This window comes from Apium graveolens, unplaced genomic scaffold, assembly GCF_009905375.1.
Source record: "Apium graveolens cultivar Ventura unplaced genomic scaffold, ASM990537v1 ctg3848, whole genome shotgun sequence".
In the NCBI taxonomy this organism is placed as follows: domain Eukaryota; kingdom Viridiplantae; phylum Streptophyta; class Magnoliopsida; order Apiales; family Apiaceae; genus Apium; species Apium graveolens.
The window spans coordinates 23,810-34,410 of NW_027418294.1; the positions used below are offsets into that span (position 1 = coordinate 23,810).

A 10,601-nucleotide genomic window follows, 5' to 3' on the forward strand; every position below is an offset into this window, starting at 1 on the left:
GTTGATGTCTTAAGAATCTTTGGTACACTACTTTTGCATCTCCAACTGTTCTTCGACAAACTTTACAATAAATTTTCACAATATCTTGATGAACGTTTTCTCCCTATTGGAAACCAAAATTTATAGAAGTGTGGAATAACACTTGCATCTCCAATTGTCCTTCGACAAACCTTGCAAATAACTTTAAGGTATCGTCATGTTCGTGCTGTAAAACTGATTGATAATTGACTTGAGTCACATCCACAAAATATTCAAATAAAAAATTTCTATATTTGTTACTACAATTTTTTTAAACTTTTTTATTGGTGAATTCTCTTATAAGGTTAATAGTTATAAATGGAATGGAATTTATTGGTTAATGGAACATTTGATCGACTGAATTCGTATCTATGCAATTAAGTAGTCCAATTTGTAATTTACTTTAATGGCTAATGATCAATTTTTTGCTTATTTTATATGCTATAATACATGTTTTTGATTCATAAATATTATTTAATTAACAAAATCTTTCTATCATTGTTTGACTTGTTATAATGGTGGACTTCATAAAACCTTTGAACCTCTTCTCCTTTACATGCAAAATGATGTTTTTAGCATATTTTAAAATAGTGCAATCTAAATATGCACCATGTAATGTATAAAATCCATGTAACATACATCAAGAAAATTAATCCTCTCATAATCATCACTCATGTCAAGTTTGAGAATTTACAAAAAGTACGTCAAATATAAATAACTTCTTTTCAAACTTAAATTCTAAATTCAAAAAGTGTTAACTTTCATTAGAAGAAAATAAGAGTCGCCTCTATGTAAATCTTAAACTCTTTGTTGCAAAACTCATAGCACTTAGTGACATTTTATGAATATATTTTTAGATATGTTTTATCATCTCAGTAAGTCTTATGGGTGTAAACGTTCCCATTTTTATATCCAAAACTGAAATTGATGTCGCTATTTTGATTTATTTCTTACACTAAGCAATTTTAAGTAAGATTAAACTAAACCAAATTGAAAATGACTATTGATATAAGTTTTGAAATTATTTTCTAAACCATTAGTATAAAACCAAACATAAAATGCATAACCTCATTTCTCTATATTTTTTTACTAAATATCATTGTTGTATGTTGAAACTGGAGAAACCTTGAATGTTTACCGATGAACTATTTTGGAAATCTTATGAGAGAATAACATAATAGTTGGCTAATTTTGCATGTTTTTTTGGATCGAGCAAACACATCTAGCTAATCTACTTCTAATTTTGGCCTGGCTTTTCAAGATATAGATTAATCTAATTCCCATTTCACATTAAAGCTAGTCTTTCCCTCTTGGATTAATAGGAATATATATATATATATACCATCACTAGCATGAACAAGGAAATATTCGTTGGACATTATGATTTCAAAATCATCTTTATCTAAAATTTATTAAGTCTAAAGTCCATTACAAAGATAAATATTACGAAAGAGCGTTACAAAAACGCATCTAAAATTGATAATAAAAAACACTCTACTCTAAACTTAAGATCTCCGAACTCATGTGTTGTCTAATTACTTGATCTTACATAAAACCTGAAACTTTGAAAGAATAAGCTGCGAAAATCAATAAGCGACTACCGTACAACCGCTCAAACGAGCTCGAATATTATTTTATCTTTTTCAAAAATATAGTTTAGCGATGTGACACATAACATCTATGATATAACGCTACGCAACATATCTATAAATTGTTAAAGATGCACACAATATACTCGGTAACATTATCACATCGAAGCACACAATATATTCTATAATCACATCATTAAAATTCTTGATCAATAATTAAACTATTAATGACATTTATTTCAAAATGATATAATTTTAGGATTAACTATGGAGTTAAACTAAATTGTACTCAAGTTGGACAATCTATAAACTGAACCTTAAAATTGTGTTCGTAACAGTTTTACAAACTGTACCGAAGGTTGGTGGGTTATTATTGGTCACATTTTGTTAGTAATTTTCTTTTTGCATTAGGAAAAATTGATCAAAAATTACTTTAGATTTATGCGGTCCATCACAACATTGTATTGAAACTGTTTTGTAGCCTGTTTTGGGAGTCCAAACATCAAGATATTCATTTGATATAAGTATGTATGATAAGCCAAACATCCTGTCAAAATATTAAGACATTCGGTTAATATAAGTATATATGATAAGCCAAACATCCTGCTTATAGTAGTGTATGAAGAGGGTAAAATGTAGGGAGATCACGCTTTACCCTCAGACTATTATGTTTTTAATAAAAAAACACAATAAAATCAAGTATTAATTTGAAGAAAGTACAAATTTGATAAGTTTTTTTTTAAATAATACAAGCGCTCGTGGGATTATTCACACAATACAACAAATTTGGTCATTTACGACGGTTGTTTTGAACTGAAATCGTCGTAATTGAGCCATTTATGACGGAAAAAAATTATCGTTTTTGGTCGAGTAGTAAGTTCATTTTTCGTCACAAGATAACACTACAAGAAAAATGCCATCAGACAACACCCATCAGACAACGCTTGACCAAAAAAGTGTTGCCCAGAAATTTTACACAACAGTTTTTTAAAAACCAGAAAACGGGTGTTGTGTGAATTCCTTTACTACAATAGGTTTAAAACTGTTGTCTAGCATATCGTATCAGACAACCATTTTATGGGATAAGGTGTTGTTTAAATAAAAAGATTTCATCATTCCTACAATGCTTTAAAAACTATTGTCTAGGTAATCGACACACACAAGCCTTTCTAAAGATATGTTGTGCAAATGAGGTAGTTTGTACAACAGTTTAATTTTGCATTGTCTGAAAGTAATGGAGACAACGTTGTGAAACACCGTTGTTGGAATGAGACAAGTGTTTTCTCAATGGATTAGTTAAGCTGGAATCAAACAACGTACTTCCATTGTGTTGTCTAAATATCACTTGACATACAAGTGTTTTTAGTCTGTTGTATGTCACGACATCACACAAGCGTTTTTCTCATAAAACTATTGTCACTTGTATTGGTGAGCTGGTATAATGAGAGACGTTCATTAAGAGGAGATGAGGTGGCACCATGTGATTGGTGAAAAAACATTCACTTGGATTGCTGAGTTGGTGTAATAAGAGTAGTTGATTGAAAGTATATTTAATATCAGCCATTAGATTAAAAAACGCTGCTACGCTTACACAACAACTTTTGTTCAAATAAATGTTGTCAATGTTCATCTAAGACAACCTTTTTTCATAGAAAACCGTTGTCTGTAAGTCTGATTCTTGAAATTTCAGAAGCATTGCTTGTGATGAGATGGCACCATGTGATTGGTGAAAAAACATTCACTTGGATTGTTGAGTTGGTGTAATTAGAGCCGTTGATTAAAAGTAGATTTAATATCAGCCGTAGGATTTAAAAAAGTTGATCATCTAAAACAACGGTTTTTTTTCAAAAAAACTGTTGTCACTATTTATTTCAGACAAGACTTTTTCATAGAAAACCGTTGGATATTGCCCCGTACTAGATTTTTTTCCATACCCGATAAAAGAGATAATTTTTTAAAATTATTTTTTAGATGATCCAACCGTACGGATGTTAAGAAATACTTATTTTAGTCACATGAAAAAAGTATTAAAAAATTTCAAATTCATCTCGAATGTCAAGATTAGAAAAATCTGGTAAAAGCACTACTTCCCAACACGGGATTCGTTCCCGATGAACAAGATAAATTTTTTAAATGATTTTTTTGACGATCCAACCGTACGGATGTGAAGATATACTTATTTTAGTCACATGAAAAAAGTATTAAAAAATTTCAAATTCATCTCGAATGTCAGGTTTAGAAAAATCAGGTAAAAGCACTACTTCCCAACAAGATAATTTTTTTAAATGATTTTTTCAACGATCCAACCGTACGGATATTAAGATATACTTATTTTAGTCACATGAAAAAAGTATTAAAAAATTTCAAATTCATCTCGAATGTCAGGATTAGAAAAATCTGGTAAAAGCACTTCTTCCCAACACGGGATTCGTTCCCGATGAACAAGATAAATTTTTTAAAAGATTTTTTCACACTTGTTTGTGATGAGGTTGCACCATGTGATTGGTGAAAAAACATTCACTTGGATTGCTGAGTTGGTGTAATAAGAGCAGTTGATTGAATGTATATTTAATATCAGCCATTAGATTAAAAAACGCTGCTACGCTTACACAACAGCTTTTGTTCAAATAAATGTTGTCAATGTTCATCTAAGACAACCTTTTTTCATAAAAAAACCGTTGTCTGTAAGTCTGATTCTTGAAATTTCTGAAGTGTTGCTTGTGATGAGGTGGCACCATGTGATTGGGGAAAAAACATTCACTTGGATTGTTGAGTTGGTGTAATTAGAGCCGTTGATTAAAAGTAGATTTAATATCAGCCGTAAGATTTAAAAAAGTTGATCATCTAAGACAACGGTTTTTATCAAAAACCATGTTGTCACAATTTATTTCAAACAAGACTTTTTCATAAAAAACCGTTGGGTGTTGCCTCGTACTAGATTTTTTTCATAACTGATGAAAAAGATAAATTTTTTTAATGATTTTTTAGAGGATCCAACCGTACGGATATTAAGAAATACTCATTTTAGTCACATGAAAAAAGTATTAAAAAATTTGAAATTCATCTCGAATGTCAGGATTAGAAAAATCTGGTAAAAGTACCCCTCCCGACAACGAGACTCGTTCCCGATTTACAGGATTAATTTTTTAAAATGATTTTTCGATGATCCAACCGTACGGATGTTAATATATATCGATTTTAGTCATAAGAACAAATTATTAAAAAAATTGAAATTCATTTTGCATGCCAGGATTAGAAAAATCTGGTAAAAGTACCCCTCCCGACAACGAGACTCGTTCCCGATTTACAGGATTAATTTTTTAAAATGATTTTTCGACGATCCAACCAGTACGGATGTTAAGATATATCGATTTTAGTCATAAGAAAAAATTATTAAAAAATTTGAAATTCATTTTGCATGCCAGGATTAGAAAAATCTGGTAAAAGTACCCCTCCCGACAACGAGACTCGTTCCCGATTTACAGGATTAATTTTTTAAAATGATTTTTCGGCGATCCAACCGTACGGATGTTAAGATATATCGATTTTAGTCATAAGAAAAAATTATTAAAAAATTTGAAATTCATTTTGCATGCCAGGATTAGAAAAATCGGGTAAAAGTACCCCTCCCGACAACGAGACTCGTTCCCGATTTACAGGATTAATTTTTTAAAATGATTTTTCGGCGATCCAACCGTACGGATGTTAAGATATATCGATTTTAGTCATAAGAAAAAATTATTAAAAAATTTGAAATTCATTTTGCATGCCAGGATTAGAAAAGTCGGGTAAAAGTACCCCTCCCGACAACGAGACTCATTCCCGATTTACAGGATTAATTTTTTAAAATAATTTTTTCGACGATCCAACCGTACGGATGTTAAGATATATCAATTTTAGTCATATGAAAAAATTATTAAAAAATTTGAAGTCCATCTTGCAAGACAGGATTAGAAAAATCTGGTAAAAGTACCCCTCCCGACAACGAGACTCGTTCCAGATTTACAAGATTAATTTTAAAAATGATTTTTTTTGACGATCCAACCGTACGGATGTTAAGATATATCAATTTTAGTCATATGAAAAAATTATTAAAAAATTTGAACTTCATCTTGCATGTCAGGATTAGAAAAATCCGGTAAAAGTACCCCTCCCGACAACAAGACTCGTTCCCGATTTACAAGATTAATTTTTAAATGGTTTTAGGATCATTTTGCATAATATTAATATATATTAACGTTAGTTATATAGAAAAATAATTGAAATTTTTTTAAATTTGTTTCAAATAATTTTATATAAAAAATATGTGAAATTATTTAAAATAAATATTATTCTATTAATATAAAGTACAATAAAGATAAGTATTTAATTATAATATATAAATAAATAAATAGGAATAGAAAAATTTGGTAAAAGCGCGACTTCCGAACACGAGACTCATCCCCGATTAACTAAATAAAATTTTTAAATGATTTTTTCGAAGATCCAGCCGTACTGATGTGTACATAAATTATTATTTTTTTGCTAAATGATACATAAATTCATTTAATTCATATAAAAAAGTATTAAAAAATTTCAAATTTATCTTGAATGTCAAGATTAGAAAAATCTGGTAAAAACACTACTTCTGAATATGAGACTCGTACGATAAATTTTTTAAATGATTTTTTCAATGGTACAAGATGTTTAGATATACTCATTTCATTCATATTAAAAATTATTAAAAAATTTCAAATTTATCTTGAATGAAAGGAATATAAAAATCTTGTAAAAGCACTACTTTTGAACACCATACTCATCCCCGATTAACGCTCCAATGGTACTGATGTAGTGATTTTATTTATTTAAAAGTATTTTAAAATTTTTACGTTACACCTGAACAACAAAAAAATCTAGTAGGAGCACTATTTTTTTAAATGAGATTGCTTAAATATGCGTAATATTAAGATCTTGAAATTAATTTTAATTCTGTTTCATAAACATATAATAAAAATAACTAAATTTTCTAACAATACATGTAATCAAAAATTATTATTTTTTTCCTTTATCACCTAAATTTAAAGTTTTTATTTAGTAAATTATTTTAAATTCCCTCGTATTGTTTCATCCCCCTTTGTCAATATTTCAGTTCCCCCTTAAATTACAAATCCCCCTTTTATCTCTCACAAACACTACGGCCATAACCCTAAATATGGGCCGCTCTATCTTTTTCTCTCATAGCTGCTCTTTCCCTCTCCCAGCCTCTCCCCTAACTCCTCTATCTCCCATTTTTCTCCACCTCAATATGTCACCGTCTTTGCTATTAGAACCCTATTTTATCCATGTCAAATTTTCTCTAAACTCTCATCTCTTTCAATTCAAATTGAAAACCAGGTCTCTTAAGGAATAACCCCAACTTAATTTATTCAAAAGCTAGATTCTCAAACACAAACCATTGTTCGATTTGTTAAGCGAAAGGTATTTACTTGTCTTGTTTTTTTTGTTTTTTGTTTACCTTGTATTGAATTCTTATATATTGAATTTGGGGGTTTTTATTGGTGTGTGTTTTAATTAGTTAAAAACCGATTTCTGTTGTATATTTTTCCTTTTTCCTTTATGGTTAGGGAGCTCTGTTTTGTCTCTCACCCTGTTCTTTTAGCTTGTATTTGTAGGTCGATAGATGAATACAAATTACTGTAATTTACGGAGTAGCTGATTCCTCTATAATGTTCCAAGTTGTATCCACCAGCATATACTGATTCTAGTACGGTGCAAATTGTTATTGGTGACAAGGTACCTACAATCCTCTTTTTTTACACTAAATATACTAGAACACAAGAAGAAAATCCGAACATATATTTACTTAGATAATACTTAACATTGTAAATTAATGGGTTTAAATATGTACTGAATCGGACATAAACAAAATCATAATCAAAGTATATTAAGTACCAAGAAAAATGTTAAGTATATTAAAGTGTTTTTTTGTTTTTTTGCAGGTTCTAGCTAGTTGAAGTATAATGTAGTTCAATAATTTGGAAACTCTCGACGGGCCTTATGTTCCCAATGCTCTTGAGTTTGTGGTTTTATTACAATTTCTTAACTTTTTATGCTTTTTTCATGGTTGAGTTGGTAAACTAAATTAAAGCAACAGAGATTATCTTGCAATTGCTGATTGATTCTAATTTTATAGTCCGTAGATGACGAAAGTGAGGGCGAGTTCTTAAAACTGAAAGCAACCATTGAGTGGCTTCTTTGTGACAACACTGCACCAGTCAATAAGAAAGTAATGTATGAGGTTGGTTGTTCTTTATTTTTTTCAATCTTCCCGCTTCTATGTTACGGTATCATTACTCCTATTCATTTGCTTCATAAAAAGTCAAAACAGTCATCAGTATTAGCTTTTAGCATGCTAAACCCCTTATACTTGTGGTCATGAAACAGGAATTTCAGAATGACAAACAAAGAAGGAAGAGACTGAAACTACTCAAATACGAAACTGTATGATATGGCCTGAACTGTATCACATCTTTACTTGTATCTTTCATTTGTTATTCATTTCTAAAATTTTCTCGCCAGTTAAGATATTAAAGAAATAGTCTAGTTCTTAGTTGACTTCATTTAGTAACTAGTAAGATTGAAATTGTGATATAAAAATGATCTGTCTTGAGACAACTGTTGAATGATTTTGCAATGGCAGATGGTTTCTTTTTATTCAACTAGTGAACAAAACAAGATATGTTACTAGTAGTGTCTACCAGTAGGTATAGTTAATCTAGCAGGCTTATTTGTTCTCCTGGAGCATAAGTTGATTAAGGTGCAGTCTGGATTGCGACTTAAGAGCTATGAGCACCCGTGGGGATACATTTTTATAGAATTCCTGATATTTCACTTTTGGAGAATGTACATAACAAATTATTCTTGTTAATAATGTATATAGATTTAGTGTGACTAGCTCTTTTGCATCCTGCAGTTCGTATTGTTCTCCCACTCAGCTAACAATATTCATAATTGTGTCCCCTGAATTTTAAGTTCAGTTCCCCCATAAAGTATAACATTTATTTATTTTATGCGTAGAAAATATCCGTGAAAGAAAAATATAAGTTGTTATATTATAGTGTTAAGGGAGTTCTTATTTCTTAGGCAAAATAATATGTATCGCTTTTACTTCATAAGTTCAGTGTACAAGTGAAGGTATGACGTAGCAATGTAGCTTAAGAAGTCTATGTACTGAATTATTAGCAACACTAATGATGATGTGTTGAACAGGTGTTTTCAAATGATGTACTGATGGGAGAACATTATGCCAGTAGTACTGTACGTTTCTGTAGTAGTGTCTGTAACCTTAAATGTTGAAATATGGACGTTTATTTTAAGGGTTTTTGAAACTATTTTTAGGTAATCAGCTAGCTACAAAGCAGCTGAACTATTTACGAAAAAAGAAGCATAATTATGGATTACTTTACAAATCTATGTGCCCTGGTTTACAAATTCCCTTCTGTATATGTTTGTGGCCTCCTTTTATTTGGAAATTTTGAGAACCTAGCATGTAGTTTGTCAATCTTATTTTAAGTGAATTTTATGTGTACTTCGACTTTCTCTACAGATTGTCGGGATAGATGATTTGAAAAAGGAGGTTGACAAAAGAGGAAAAGATGAAGTTGTAACAAGCAGGACCTCCCAATCTTCACCAAGAGAAACTGCGAGGAAAGGTGGTATCTTTACAAAGCAGGACATTGACAGTCTCTTCATGGAAGTGAGCCAGGTGACACTATGGGCATTTGTTTATTTTCTATTACGTCTTGGTTTGATTTCACTCTATATTAAGAGATCCAGTTCTTTGTTTTTCTTATAATGCAGAAAGGAAAAGAATATTAACTTAAGAGTGGTTGTCGATTTATTTTGAAGATTGTTTTCTCCAGATTGGGAAATTGTCTATCACAAGCTGTAATGATATTGCAAGGACAACATAGCTCTTGCGGAAAACGTGAAGAGAACCTGAAAAGGCCAAGTGAGCTCTGAGTAGCCAACATCAAATCCTTGTAGACTCTATATTTTCTTTAATTTTTAGTAGAAATCTTAGACTCATGAAGGCAAGTGATATCAATATGCTTTTAGCTTTTGTATAACTATGTTGTTGTAATTTTCGATCATGGATTAACTTTAGAACTTTTGTTTAGATTTGCAAAGTTAATTTCATTTGATTACTTGTTATATTTTGTGAAAGACAACGCTTTTAAGAACCAAGCTTCATTAAAATATCATGTCTTTAATACTAAAACAATGCTTTCGAACACAAAACTTTGGTGCAAAATTAACTTTCACAACACTAGTAAACCATTGTCTATATAATATTAAGATATTGTATCAAAGGTATTCATGCAATACGTTTGGACAAATAAACAGTTGTAAGTATCTGATCATGCCATACATTAAAATCCAAAACTGTTGTGTGTAGAAATTTATTACAAGAGTTCTACGAGCTCAATTTCATTTTTGTTGTCTATCTGAATACACAACAACGTTTATACAACAATAAGTGTTGTAGGATTGGCTTTAATGTTATACCTTACACAACGGTTTTCTGAGTTTCTGAGAACCCTTGAGTAATGTCGCTTGTTACGACGAAAACAAGCAAAAAACGTTGTCTTTTCTGGATGTAATACAACGGGCTTAATCCATAATCATTGTCTGTATAATCTCAGACAATGTTTTTTAGCCGTTGTCTGATCCAACTAACAGACGGCGGCTCAATAGTCAACGGGAAAATAGGGTATCAGACAACGGACATAAACCGTTGTTGAAGCTTGTTTTCCTTGTAGTGTAAAATTGTGTCTCAAATTAGGAAGTAGGGGTCCACATACTCAATAAAATATTAAATCTTTCTTACGACATAATATATTGTCGTATGTTATGAACTTAGGACTGAAACATATCGTCGTATGTTAGCTACTTGCACTAAAAAAAATCTCGCCAAAAAAATGAAAAAAATCCAGATTCCGGTGAGATTTCCAT

At 30.7% G+C, this 10,601-nt stretch overlaps 1 long non-coding RNA gene across 1 annotated transcript; it reads left to right on the top strand.

Moving 5' to 3' along the window:
- Nucleotides 1–6,779: 6,779 nt before the first annotated feature.
- On the top strand, nt 6,780–8,061 carry LOC141701445 (uncharacterized). Its single transcript, XR_012566790.1, has 3 exons — nt 6,780–7,064; nt 7,780–7,884; nt 8,031–8,061. It is a non-coding gene; the product is annotated as an uncharacterized LOC141701445 (long non-coding RNA).
- Nucleotides 8,062–10,601: the final 2,540 nt, after the last annotated feature.